The sequence below is a fragment of the Musca autumnalis genome, unplaced genomic scaffold (assembly GCF_047663935.1).
Source record: "Musca autumnalis isolate F117 unplaced genomic scaffold, ASM4766393v1 scaffold_3, whole genome shotgun sequence".
In the NCBI taxonomy this organism is placed as follows: Eukaryota; Metazoa; Arthropoda; class Insecta; order Diptera; family Muscidae; genus Musca; species Musca autumnalis.
Genome location: NW_027411866.1, coordinates 198,879,281 through 198,895,048, shown reverse-complemented (window position 1 = coordinate 198,895,048; position 15,768 = coordinate 198,879,281).

Below are 15,768 nucleotides of genomic sequence, written 5' to 3'. Positions count from 1 at the left end.
GTGATGCCAGATGGGTGCTTAGTTGGTGGGGGGAAAATAATAATGAAATAAAATTAATTTTATGAGTTATTTTTGATAATTCGGAATCAAATTCTTACATGGAAACAATGGCTATAAATATACATGAATTTTAATTTAATAGTTTTCCTAATAGTTGTTTAAGTATAAATATATTTGATGTATTTTTATTTGAGGGGATTTGGGGAATTTTTCCAATAAATGGATATGGGAAATTGGTTTATTTCATTTTATAAGGGTGGAAATGTACATATGGATGTTTTATATACCCCTATAAGGATAACCGGATATTATGTAAATATCATGGCAGAACTACCAGGTAGTGGTATCACACCAGCTGATCGAATATGAAAAGTCAAATCCCTTTATAAAAAAATTATTTTTGTTGTAATTTCCCCAACAACATAAAGAAAGTTTTGACATAACATATTCAAAATTTTACGATGCCACTACCTGGTTAATTGTGCCATGGTAAATATGTAAGGGAAGTATATACGTTATGTACATAACATATTTTATTAGAATGGGGGCATGGTACAATAATACAGGTAGCATTATCAAGCCAGCTGATGGTAATATAATGTGTCAATTGCATTGAATTGATGTCAAATTTTGACATCTTATGTTACCAACAATTGTCGATGCGGCTACCTGTGTATTTGTACCATGAATGGGGGTATTTGTTGTAGGTTATAGAAAGATATATGGGATAATTGTATGTTTTTTGTTACTAGGGAATTGATCCTTGCTTGCATAAGTGGTTTCTAGGGATGTGTGTTGTTTGTCCACTAAGAACTTCAAATTCACAACAGACATTTTTTTTGTTATAGAATAAATGTTTTTTTTTTCTTTTTTTGTTACTAGAACTTCAAATTGACAATTTCAGCAGTCATTTTATAGACAATTCCTAACTAATATGATTCTAACATCGTAGAAACAGCAATTCTTTTTCTAGATCATGGGATAAATCAAAATATTGTAATCTACGTCACTTATCACTTGGTATTAAAAAAAGGTATTCTAAACTCTTTGGATAACAATTTCAAACTAATGCTACTAATAATAAAATTATAAAAAGCAAAGGCATTTACTATTTACATGTGCATCTATGCCTGCTACTTTCCTATGCAAAGCGAATACAAAAATCCTATAGAGAGGCAAAATTAGGATACCATGAAGAAATTACTTAACAATAGGTTTTAATGAATAACAAAGTTGTATTAAAAAACAAGTCATACAAACTTGGACATTTATTTTAATATAATCGACTAATCTATTACTTTTTTAGTTAGTCGTCCTTGGGTGTCGTTGAGTGTATTAAGATTTAGAATCGACAAATTCAACATGGATGAGATGATCTTCACATTATGCCCCAAATTGAGTCGTAACAGCCAATTTAAAAAAAATCGAGAAAAATTCTCATCACAGTTGTTCTGGCAGTAAACGGCGATGGAGATTCGGTAGTAAACGGTTTTTTATATACGGGCAAAATGTGCCTCATCGAAATAATGGTATGTTTGGACGAAATTTGTTTCAGACAATTTGGAGTTGACTTAGCCATGTTCGTCCGTCTGCAACCGATTCGGTTCATAATTTGGCTTTCGTAATATTTTGCCCAAACTTAGTTTAAGTTCGAAGATGGGTTATATCGGTCCTCTCCTTCCGGTACCTCTCCCAAAAAAGTTCGAAAATGTTCGGAAAATTTGTGCGCACGATAACTCTTGAAGGGAGTATCCGATTTGGCCCACACTTTGTACATCGTGAAAGTTCTACCAGACTTAGATGAAGTTTAAATATGGACTCAACCGGTCCACTCCTTCGGGTACCTCCCACACAAAATTTCGGAAAAGTTCAATTTAGGACCTGCTCTCGAATAGCTTTGATTTTGTTGTAGCAACTTGTATTCGCTGTCCCCCATACGACGGTACAAGTTTCATAAGGAGCAAGTCCATACTTCCTGAGAAAATAGCCTGAAAGGTGCAAAAAAACCCCTATGACACCGTGTGAAGTGGTTGGAGCGCAAGATAAATCTCGAACGGATCTGCCAATTCCGTCCAAAATTTGGCCTTCGTAATATTTTGTCCAAACATAGTTTAAGTCCGAAGATAAACCATGTCGGTCCACTCCTTCAGGTACCTCCCTCACAAAAATTCAAAAATCTTCGGAAAAATTGTGCGCTCGATAACTCTTGAAGGGAGTGACCGATGTAATCCATACTCTGCAAATCCTAATGTATCTACCAGATATAGATCAGTAGTGCGATTCTCTAACTCATTTTTTGAGTTACCAATAAAATGTCGGTAAAATTAAAACGCAAAATTATGAAAGAAAAGTTATAATAAAAATTGACAACACTCGTGGAATCGGTAAAACTTTACGACTGCTTTTTATTCGTCGCCAACTTACCGAAAAATATCGTTAATTAGCGAAATTGTAAGCATTTTAATTTTACCGCTTTTTGTCGGTAACTCAAAAAATGAGTTAGAGAATCGCACTACAGGTTCGAATATGGACTATATTTGTCTACTCCTTCTGGTATCTCCCACACAAAATTTCGGAAAAGTTCACTTTAAGACCTGCTCTCGAATCACTTTGATTTGTGTTGAAGCGATTTGCATTCGCTACCTCCATTACGATGGTAAAAGTTTTTTCAGGGGCAAGTCCATATTTCTTGGGAAAACATCCCGAAACGTGTAAAAAGCCCTATGTCACCATATGTGGCTCTCGAACTGTTCTCCCGATTTGATGAAACATTAGGTCTTCGTCATATTTTATCCAAACTTAGTTTCATGGGGCAATACCGGTCCCCAACTTCCGGTACTTCTCCACAATATTTAAAAATGTCACTAAAATGTTAGGACGATATCCCCAATTTGGTCCAAACTTTGGATCTCCTAATATTTTGTCAAAATTTAGTTTAACTTCTAAAATGGCCAATATCGGTCCTCCCTAAGGGTACCTCCCCACAAAAGTTCAACATTTGTGTTAATTCATAATCCACATTTTTGTCGGCAAAATTCTGAAGAGACGCTAAATACATTCTATCTGTCCGTAGATGAAAGTTTCAATTCACATTGGCTTAGGGTATACCTCTGTCGGCAAAGCCGACTGACACTTTTTTACTTGTTATACTTTCAACCATGAAATATTTTCAAATAAAACATAATGCATAATTAGTTTCCCCTTTCCACCCAAATAGGTGGAGAAGATTTTTGCCAAATTATACCTAATTTGGTCAGAAAACGTATTTAATACTTTAGTACCTGAAATCCGGTGTTATCGTTGTATGGAGCCTAAACCAAAACGCAGACTCATGCCAACAATTTTTGGTGGAAAAGTTTTTCCCGACCACGGGGAAAATGAAATGCTAAAATAAATACTTTAAAGTACCAAAAACGGTCAGTACGGTTATCCACAATTTTTGGTGGATAAGTTTTTCGACCACTGGGAACCCTACATGTCAAAATAAATAATTTCAAGTAACTGAAATTAGGGGGGATATACCAAAAAAGTTGACCTATGTACATAATACTTGTTGCAGAAGTTTTTTGACCACAGGGAAAGCCCAAATGCCAAAATACAACCAATTTGGCCTGAAATGTACCTACATAAATACTTCAAAATATCTGAAAACGGCTGAAATCCTTATATGGGTCTGTACCAAGTCGTGAGCGGATATCCGCAAATGTTGGTGGAGAAGTTTTTCGACCACTGAGAACCCTGAAGTCCAAAATACAACCAATTATTGTGCATGCAAGACCAGATCGACTCGGAATTTCCACCTGATCAAGAATATTTATATATGTACATGATCCGGTCGTAAGTGATAATGTCAAAGAGTTACAAACAGAAAAACAAACAAGCTTAACATATCCTTCATACTATGGTAGAGAATGTAATAAGATTTAAGTTACCGCTAACAAAACGAAGCCCCTTACACTATTCGAATACGAGTCGCGGGTACTTGCATGAACTGGTGAACCGTATATGACATAGCTAAACGTAAAAGGACTAATACCCCGGTTACACTTAACAGGATTAACCTAGTGGGTTTGGGTTTCAAATGTCAAGTTCGTAGCGCAAATGTTAAATAAATCCTCAAAGTGGATTAACCCGGCAAAAAGTGCTAGTGTAACCGTGCTATAAGTTGGCTAGAAATGCATGTGAACTCGGACCAATCAGTGGCTACGCTGTACGGTAAAGCCACAACAACTGTGTACCGCACAAATGAAATCAATGATACGGCTGGAAGAGCAAAGTAGATGATAGAAGGAATAGGAAATAAATTCTAAAGTCGTAAAAATGGGGCTAATGTTCGGTTTCGGGCAACAACAGAAAGAAAATGTATTTTTTGGATTGAAGAGATTATTAGGAGAACGATGTGCTGAATGAGGCCTTGCATTCTCAGGAATCGATTTTATTTCTTAAGAGTTTCATTGATAGAGGCCACCCTTTTAAATACTTTGAATGCCTGGATTGCAAATATACCCCTCAGCGTAACATAAACGACATTTCCTTAGTATTTCAGCCTTGAAAAAATCGGAAAAAGTACGTACCATATCATTGAGAAGTCTCCATGACCCTTCGGGGATGTTTGTATGTACATACATAATTATACAAATGCTAGTAACAAACTTTATAATGGAACTTGTCCCTACTATTGAAATTGATGGCGATATTTCTCCTCATCAACCAACTTGAAAGTGTTTCAAAAAAATTGTGTATCTTATTCTTCTCTAAGGTGGCAACAGTCAATAATGATTTCATAAATTTCGTCCCAGAGGTGACACTTTGTGTAGAGGTGACACTCTAAACAAAGAAAAAATCGCGTAAATGGAATTTTTGTTTTCCATCCAAATATCGTCAAAGTAATCTTTGACATTGATGTGTCCTTTTTTTGGGCAATTGTAGTTTTTTTATTGGGTGCGTGCGTGTGTTTTTTGACTAGGCATTTATTTAATCAATTTCTCTATACTATTTATTCATTGTTCTTCACCCTCCTACATTCAATGTTGGAGAAGATCTAATGAATGAAAAACGAACAGTATGTACACAATCAATTTGGCGCACATGCCCTCTATGATAAACATCCCTCCACCATTTAACCATTCTATAACTTGCCCTTAAATATGACATTTACAAAAGCTTTCATGTTGTTTGGAAGAGCTTTTTTCCACAACTGCTGTTAATTGGAATTTGTGTGTTTTGGATTTCGAACAAGTGCTGCAGACAAAATTTCTAGTAAGAACATTTGAGTCATATTTTGCATTTCTAAAGGTAAAGAGGCATGGGTCTGGTAAACGATGTCTCCTATTTGCTAAAGAAAGGGCATTTCAGAAACAAATTCCGCTTATAGTAGCATATTTTACGGTAATCGAATCCCAATCATCTGAAAGTAGTGTCGGCACATATCACCTGCGTCATTGTGGTATGCACACCCGCCTTGTACACTAAATGCCCGGGTTCGATTCCCTGGCCGGACAACATGGCATTTTTAACAGTGACAAAATTAAGCATTCAACTTATTTCAGTCAAGTAAAACTTCTCTACTAGTGGTGACAATTCGGACTCGCGATACGTGAACAGATACGTCTTTTGTTTTTTAGGCAGGACAAGTTCGAAGGTGTGCTATATTGGCTAAAGTTACGGTACTAACCGATTTGAGGTATTCTGGAGTTTTTAGAGAAAAATTGTGGTAATATGTTCAGGTTTTGGTATAGTCTCCATAGAAGGGTATTTTGGAGTTTTTAGCTACATTTTCAGACTAAATTGGATCCTATTTTGCATTAAGGCTTAAAAGTGGTAAATAAAAACTTCGCCACCAAAAATTATGGGTTTAAAGTAGTCCACGTTTTGGAATAGCCCCCATATAAAGGGTATCTCCCGATTTCAGGTATTCTAATCGGATGTAATATGCCATAAAGGGTTTAAAGTAGTCAAAATCTTCTACACCAAAATTGTGGACATAGGCCAAAATATTTGGGTACCAGCCGAATCCAGCTTTTATGAAGCTAAGTCGAAGGTCACACTAGAGTGGTTTCATTGAAACTTTTAGGTATTTATAGATCGAGTTCCCCACTACAGCAACTTTATGATATCAATCTAATGTGAAACTCGACCTAGGAATCCTTCTTTTCATGAAATTGTTTCAATGAAACACTCTAGTGTGACCTTGGACTAATCAAAATAAGATTTTAAGTGTGTCACATAAAAAAGTCAGGAAAGTGCTATATAATAACAGGCCTTCATCTCGAGTGACTAGGTAAAAACCATTGCCCTCCCAGCATTATATGTATATATAAACTATAAATTTAATTCCTACCATAAAGTTCGGAAAACTGTCAGTTATGATATGGGGTGGTATACCAAGCATTGGCGTTGGCGACATCCAGATTTTGAAGGAACGAATGAAAGAGGAGGTTTATTAAGATACAGGGTGTTTTTTTAAGCCCGATAGAACTTGAAATTGCAATTGAACTGTAATCAATTTTTTTTTATTCGAAAGATCAATACGTGACATTAACATTTGAAAATGATTCCGGGCATATGGGCACCGCGGCTGTTCTTGAAGAAGTGCATTCCGGACGTCCAATTTTTGGCCACTTTTTCGAGCACTGCTGGCCGTATGTCACGAATAACACGAACAATGCTGGCCTCCAAGGCATCAATTGTTGCTGGTTTATCAGCATAAACCAGTGACTTCACGTAGCCCCACAGGAAATAATCGAGTGGTGTCAAATCGCACGACCTTGGAGGCCAATTGACAGGCCCACTTCTCGAAATCAACTTATCGCCAAATTTTGATTTCAATAAGTCGATGGTTGCGTTCGCCGTATGGCACGTAGCGCCATCCTGTTGAAACCACATCTCCTCCGGATCAATGTCATCCATATTTTCAAACAAAAAATCATTGATCATGGTGCGGTAACGATCTCCATTGACCGTAACGCGAGCTCCGGCCTCATTTTTGAAGAAATAAGGTCCGATGATGCCACCAGAGTGAAAACCGCACCATACGGTGCATTTTTCTGGATGTAATGGAGTCTGTAGGGTCTCTTGTGGATTGGTCTCACTCCATATACGGCAATTTTGCTTATTAAATTTATCCACAGTTCGACGAATGGCTTGTTCAGATGGACGATTATGTACGCCATACAAATGACGAAGTCGTCTATAAGTTGCGCGAATCGACGACTGATTTTCAAAGTAAATTTGGATAATTTCGTAGCGTTGTTCAAGCGTGAGTCATGATGATTTGTCAGAGTATACTGAAACAAATAAAAAAAAAGTTTCATCAAAATTTAATTTTTTGTGTTACTTTTTACAATTTAAAGTTCTATCTAGCTTAAAAAAACACCATATATTTTAAATAATGATTTAACAAAAAACGTTGACTCTGAAAATTCAAACAAATTGCAATATAAGTACTACCAAGACAACGACCCTAAACATAAATCTTATTTATGTAGGACTTGGTTGTTATACAAAAGTATCCAAGTCATTGACAATCCAGTCCAAAGTCTAGATATTAAATCCATGAGCCCACTAACAGGGCGGACTAAATAAAATTCATTAAAGAAGAATGGCAAGCAATATATTGTGATTGGAATATGATATTCCGAAACTTATTTATTAAATTTTGAGACGTTTATAAGCTGTTGTTGATGACCAAGATGGGTATACGAAATATTAGAGCCAACTTTTTTTATTTTATTAGGTCTGTACGATAACCCAAAAGTTTGTGCAAATTTGTAAAAAACTTTTACAAAATGCTGTTCGATAAAAAACTTGTAAAGTAAAAGAGGGCGAATTTGTAGAGAATTTTGGAGACTTTTGTTACTGAGAACTTACAAGTTTTTGCAAGCAAAATTTTCCTTGTAAGAATTTGCAAGTTTGATCAGCTGATTTAAATTCGAATGTTTTGTGGCAATTATTGGCAAACACATAAGCAAACATTTGGTTATTAAAATAATTATAAGATATAAAAAGAGATAACTAAATAAATTATGGAAAGAGACTTATTTTGTAAAATAACTTATTTTGTAGTTTGTGGTGATTGTTTTATTTCTAAGGTATCAAATCCGAGCACAAAGCGGCGCAGCCATGGAGTATGAGGAACACTATGTGAACGGCCAGCCTTTAATTTATGATATGGAAAGAGAATTACATATTTGTGTAGCAATGGATAATCAAACAATCTTCGATGGTTAAATTAAATCTTATCCGCCAAACTTCTTGCTTGTCAAATCAGCTGACTTCTTGCAAGTTTTTACAAATTGTTGTTCGATAACATTCTGCAAATTTGTAGCTTCCAGAGAGTAAGATAAGTGGAGAGAAGTTACTGAGAACTAGCTGAGTACTTGCAAGTCCTTTTACTTGCGAAGTTATCGTACAGACCTGTTAATTTGTTTAACATTAGGTGTGTACGATAACTTTCCCAGCAATAATTACTCTGTCAGTTCCAGCAAACTCTCTCAGTGAATTTTAATCTCTCAAGCAACAAAAATTGCAGAATGTTATCGAACAGCATTTTGCAAAAACTTGGAAGAAAGTCAGCTGTTTCCAAAAATGTATGAAATTTGATTTTAGGTCTGTAGGATAACCCAAAAGTTTGTACAAATTTGTAAAAACTTTTACAAAATGCTGTTCGATAACAAACTTGTAAAGTAAAAGAGAGCGAATTTGGTGAGAATTTTGGAGACTTTTGTAGACTTTTGTTACTGAGAACTTACAAGTTCTTGCAATCAAAATTTTCCTTGTAAGAATTTGCAAGTTTGATCAGCTGATTTAAAATCGATTTTTTTTTTGCGGACTTTGCAATTCTTGGCAAAAACATAAACAAACATTTGGTTATTAAAATAATTACAAGATAAAAAATAGAAGAGATAACTAAATAAATTATGGAAAACTACTTATTTTGTAAAATAACTTATTTTTAGTTTGTAATGATTTTTTTTATTTCTAAGAAATCAAATCCCAGCAAAAAGCGGCGCATCCATGGAGTAGGAGGAACACTATTTGGATGGCCAGCCGTTAACACTATGCAACACTGAAAATGCAAACAACTTCTAGTATGCATATTTTGAAAGTACATATTTAGACTACTAAAACCCTAGTAAGGTTTTGTCCTGTCAGATCCAGTTCGGATTTTATGGCCTCATCTAAACCGGGCTAAATTTGCACTTTTTTGCATTTATCAGGCCTTTATCTCAGAAACGAATAGAACTTATTTTCTGAAAAAACAACATAATATAAACTCCATCTAGGGCATCAAAATCTATAAAATATAGTAAATTTTACATAATTGCTAAAATTCTGGTCAGTATCGGCTAAACTATTGGGAGTTGAACCAAGTAATCTTTTGCAAAAATCTTCCAAATAAAGTTCTCAACAATTCTTTAGAACATTCTGAAACTCTAAAATGCTTACTTCATGTTGTTTCAGCGGTATTTTGCATCATATCTTTTACAACACATATTTCAAACACAGTTCACATCAACAGTTTATTCTCGCTTTTCGGATTTCACTACATTATTGACATTTTTATTAAATCGTCGTTGAAAAATGTACTGAAAACAACGTGATAGAGGCATTTTACAGCAAAATTAACGGTTTTGGAGATACGGTACGAAATATATAAAAATTGTGGAATTTTTGCATATATTTTGAAATTTGAGGCAAAAAATGTGGTTTTTCGAGTTCATTATTTCTCCAAATATTTTACTCTTGCCCTTATCTACAAATTTGCTTCATAGATCAGAAGAAGATTCGCATTGGTTTCAGAGATATAGCCCCGAGTTTCTTAAAAAACTCAATATTTAACCATGTTTAGATGGGGCCATAAAATCTGAGCTGGATCTGACACAACAAAACCCAACTAGGGTTTCTTGTCGTTTGGGTCTGTACTTTCAAAAAATCCTCAGTTCGAATTGTTTGCACAAGATCACTTTAAGAATGTTGCACAGTGTAATAAGATTTTTTGTATTCACTTGTTTTGTATTCAAAATTGCTGCGTTTAGCTCATTCATAGTTTATAAAATCCATCTTTCTCAACTTCGCAAATGCCAGTGGAACCTTTTCCTTGTCTGAAACCTCTGTATGGAAAGCTTCCTTCATATTTTAATTAATATCCTGCTATCAATAAGTTAATGTCATAATAACCGAAAATCAAAATTCATTTTATTTTAATTCCTGTATTTTTTTTATTAATTTTTTAAGACAAATATAACAAATATTTTCTTTCATTTTTTCACATTGGTTTATGTTTTTTTATAGTTTTCTTATCTTATTTGTATGAGAAATTTGTATTTGTATCTCATTTCATTTTGTTGTTAGTTTTTATTACACTATTTTTATTTTGTTTTAAAGAATCACAATTAAAATGTTTTTATTTTATTTTTGTTTATCTACAGTGACACAGAAAAGTATACATACACCCTACAAAAATGCAGTTTTGGCTAAATCATTGGAGTTTTTACAGCAACAACTGCACTGTGTGGCTCCTTGGTGACAAAATAACCATAATTACACAAATTTATTCTAATCTAATGCGTATATTTAATACAATTGAAGAAATTCAATTTTCACAACACAGAAAAGTATACATACACCCCAAGGAAATACAAGTATTTTCGTAAAATTTATGGAATTAGTAGCAAAATTTATACATTTTTTAATTTTTGGCGAATGTCTCTGGGTGTCTGAGATATATTTTAGAGAAAAGAAAATAATTTTTGGGGGTAAAATGCCGTTATTTAGGGCCAAATTTCTTATATACCTCGTTAAAGCTGAACCTTGCGTAATTTTTTGCGTTTTTAGGTATTGTACTTTATAAAAAGCACAACATTAGTTTCAGATTGCAAATCTTGAGACCCGAGCAAAATATTCCTTCCTAGACGTCGATTAATGCACGTTTTTCCTCAAATTTCTCAGGAAGTTAATATATTCGGCGGAATTCCTGGCGCAAATTACATACAAAATGCATTGAATTGCCTTGTAATATGGTCGGATACAATCCTTGGGCATTAATTGAATCAGAAATGTGACATATTTTGTTACAAATCTGTTCTCAAAGCTTCTAAAGCAACAAAATATAAGCACTACCAAAAAGCATGAAATTTGTACTGTGAACAACGTCGTTTTCCTATTATGATCATTACTGCTACTATAGGCGCGAAACGTTTCGTACAATTGTACATTTCTGAGTCAATTGATGCCCAAGGATTGTATCCGACAATATTACAACGCAATTCAAGGCCATCTATACGTAATTTCCACCAAGAATTCCGCGGAATCTATTCACTTCCTGAGAAATCTGAGGGAAAACGTGCATTTATCGACGTTCAGGAAGGTATATTACGCACAAAAACAACTTCAAAGCTTTCTAGGGTCTCAAGATTTGGCATCTAATACGAATTTTGTGCTTTTTATAAAGTACAATACCTAAAAACGCAAAAAAATAAGCAAGGTTCAGTTTTAACGAGGTATATAAGAAATTTGACCATAAATACCGGCATTTGACCCCCAAAAATTATTTTCTTTTCTCTAAAATATATCTCAAACACCCAGAGACATTCGCCAAAAATTAAATAATGTATAAATTTTGCTATTAATTCCATAAATTTTACCATAATACTCGTATTTCCTTGGGGTGTATGTATACTTTTCTGTGTTGTGAAAATTGAATTTCTTTAATTGTATTAAATATACGTATTAGATTAAAATAAATTTGTGTTATTATGGTTATTTTGTCACCAAGGAGCCACACAGTGCAGTTGTTGCTGTAAAAAACCCAACGATTTAGCCAAAACTGCATTTTTGTAGGGTGTATGTATACTTTTCTGTGTCACTGTATCTGTTCATCTTACAGTGCTTAACTATAGTTGGACTCCTTTGACTTTTGGGGGAAGTGGGGGAAGATATTGACATTCAAAAATATATATGTACTTATTTTTATACAGATTTCTTTTCAATTGTTTGACGACCTATTGTGTTTCGTCATAATTGTGTAAAAATCTACAATCTCAAAACTTCTAGTTTCACAATGTCGCTGATGGAAACAAAAGAAAAACTACAAAATTCCTTTGTGTTTTTCACATTTTTAATTTTTTTTAACCAGAAACGAGGGATAAAATATAAGGTCGAAACCTAAAACTATGCGTGCTGCTTGTGCGTTCAAAAAAAAAAAAAAAACATGTATTTTAAATTGAACTACATGTAATTTGTTTTCGTTTTTCCGATCGCACACGCAACACGCAAAGTTTTAGGTTTCGACCCTACGAAAAATTATTTTTTTGTTTTGTTTTTCTCTTTTGTTTTTCTATTTTGTATCGATATTGTGAAACAATTTGTTAATTTATTTTGTACAAAAAGTTCTTCCTTTATTAAAATATTTTGTTGTTGTAAAATTGACCATAATTTTTTACATGAAATGATTTGTTACACTACACCATTATGAGCTTTCAATGATTTTTGCTTTCAATTCGAAACATTTCATTTACACAATTTAAAAACTCAAATTAAAACGTGGGTTATCATATTCAAAATTAAAAAATAAACTAGAATTCAAAAAGTTATATAAAAATTCTAATTACGGTCCCGGATCCGCCATTGCAGCAATTCCGAGTGAAATGCACACAATAAAATAGATTGAGGAGAGCTAGAGCAAGCTCGATCATAATTGGTTACGTCTTGATGCGCGTTAGCTGATATATGAATCTTAAATAAGCGCTTTGGCAAATAGAAATTGAAAAAGTCAAATCAAATATCACATTGATGAAACCTATTATATAGGCTGTGTGGACCTTAAATACGCCTTTTGGCAAATCGAAATGGGCGAAGAAAGCAAATCGTATACCGCCTTGTACCAATTCCGTGTTCTGCCATTTGACATGGGCCAACCCATGTGTAAAAAACCATGTCATGTAAAGTGCCCATAAAGGATGCAAAATATAGAGATTAGATTTTAAGTCGAATCGACGAAACATATACAGCAGTGAGAACTTTTAAATACAAATTTTGGCAAATAGAAATGGACGAAAAAAAGGAAAACATACATACATCGCCTGTACGGTTCCAGTAGTGTGATTCTCGAACTCATTTTTTTGAGTTACCGACAATAATCGGAAAAATTAAAATGCTTAACAAAAATTTTCGGTAAGATAACGAAGATAATCTATTTGAACAAGGATTTTTCGACACGTTTAAAATATCCTTTAACCTATTTGCTGGAAGTACTTGAATTTGGCCCTCAAGATAAAAATATATTTGAAAAGGTTGGCAATTTTCTGTTAAAATAAATTGATAAATAAATTCATTGAAAATCCCATGTTACAATTCATTTCAATTATTATTTTTATTCGTTGACTTCATTAGTTGCCTTTTGCTTGGGAGTTTGAGCCATATCTTATGCAAAGTTATTTTGCTTGGTTTATCTTTTGTTGGAAAAAGTTTTACAAAGTTTTCTGTTTTTTTGGTAAATTACAAAAACATAGTTTTCTTTCTTTATCTTTTTATACTAACTACATCATAATGAAATTTGTTGTTGTTTGGAAAAAACCAACACTACTACATTTAGATAAAATTACATAGAAAAATTGAAAGGCTGTTTGTTATAATTTTTAAAATACTATATTTTGTTATAAAAATATTTTCAAACATAACATTTAATGTTATGTTATTTTATTTAATTAAAAAATATCATTCATTTTTGGTTTTTCAAATTTCTGTATTTTATTTGATTAGTAATTGTAGTAAATTTTAAGACAAATACTCCCATTATTATAAGTCTTCTTTTGTTATAGTTCGGATTTTGCGAATAGATTTATAGCGTTCTGGAGGACATTCTTGTCATTTACTTTTTATGTGAAAATTATAGTTGTAATGCCTCCAAATTGGTTTATTTTGTGTTTTCAAATCCATCCAATAGTAAAAGAAGACATGTAATAATGGCCCATAGAAAATTTGTTTTATATTTGGTTTGTAGAGTTTGTTATTTATTAAAAATTTTGTTTGTGTTCTTTTTATCTAATTTGATATTTTTATTCACATTTCATTATTTATTTTTTTATAATATAACAGTTATTTTTTTATTTAATTACATTCATTTTTAATACATTGTTTAATTTTATTTAAAAAAGTTGCCCTCTCTAACAGAAAGGTAAAATATTCGGGTAGGCAGATGTTAACAAAAAATACTCAAAACCCTCCAAAAACAAACATGGAGTTACAAGATAATAATTATAACACAAATACAACAAATCAACACTTTAACATAACTGAAGAACGGGCTAATCACACCATGAGTCCACCTGTCACACGCGCTTCGTCTGTCTCCCGAGAGCAGACGACCGCACAGATAGGGCTGCCGCTGCGCAGAATAAAATGGACACAAGACATGAACATGTCAGTCCTGAAAGCTTACTTTAAAGCTACCTGCACTGAAAACCCAACGGGATATCCGAGTACCCCGAATTATCCCACCTCACGCAACAAAACAAATCGCGGATAGACCTGCTGCGACAGTAAGGAACAATCTAATCCCTGCAACTATCCAGGAAGAAATACGAAGAAACGCCGAACTTGAACTGCAACAAAACATTTCTCACGCTTCAACAAGTACAGATCCAATCATAACAGAAACCCTCGAAAATACATTTAATACCATATCAGAAAGTCAGGAAACCACAAGGGCTACGACACACATACCAATACCAACTCAAGGTACCGACATTATCGCGTCAACTATAGATGCATTCAATGAATCAAAGATAAAGTTCGCAGAGATCAACCCCGAAAACAGGCCATATCTCCCAAAGCCAATAGCTACAAAATTACTCATGAAAATTGACTACCAACACCTCAATGAAATAATATACTGCAGCGCAAGCACCATATCCAACCTAAAACAAAACAAACAAAATACAAAAGTCCAATACATCAATACGTAATAATGTACCGAACAACCAAAATCGGAAAACCAGAAATAATAGCAACAAAGTAACACCCAAAACAAAATCCACGTTGGCAAATAAGAATTCAGGGAAAGATAGACGAATACAGGAGGGACTTAGGACTTAAAAAGATGCAAGAATAAGCTAAACAACATAAAACGAAAATACAAAATCCACACGCAGTTTGAACCTGCAAATAATTCTATAGAACAGATTCGCGACACCATTAAACAAAAGCTACTGAAATACACAAATAGACTACGAACCTACATGAAAAGTTACCAACGATCCACACAAAATAAACTGTTTCACATGAACCAAAAACGATTTTATAACTCTATTACAGAGCCCACCATATCTAACCCTACCATCCAAAACAACATAGACATCAATGAAATAGAGCACTTCTGGAAAATAATATGGAGCCATGAGACCAAACACAACACAAATCCCGTGTGGATGAACACCCTACTCGAGAATACTTCCACAAACACCGATATGACTAACCATCTAATCACAGAACCCATGTTCAAAAAGGTAACACAGAAACTTCATAATTGGCAAAATATCCAATTTTTACTATAAATACCTCACCACACTACATCCAATAATAATTAACATATTTAATAATATGCTAACACAGCCAGAAACTATACCACCTAGTATGAGCTCTGGTATCACATACTTGAAACCAAAAACGAATACCCCAGAATCTCCGGCCCAATATCGACCTATAACATGCCTAAATACGGCATGTAAAATATTTACGGCATGTATAAGTCAACAAATCTCCGAATAC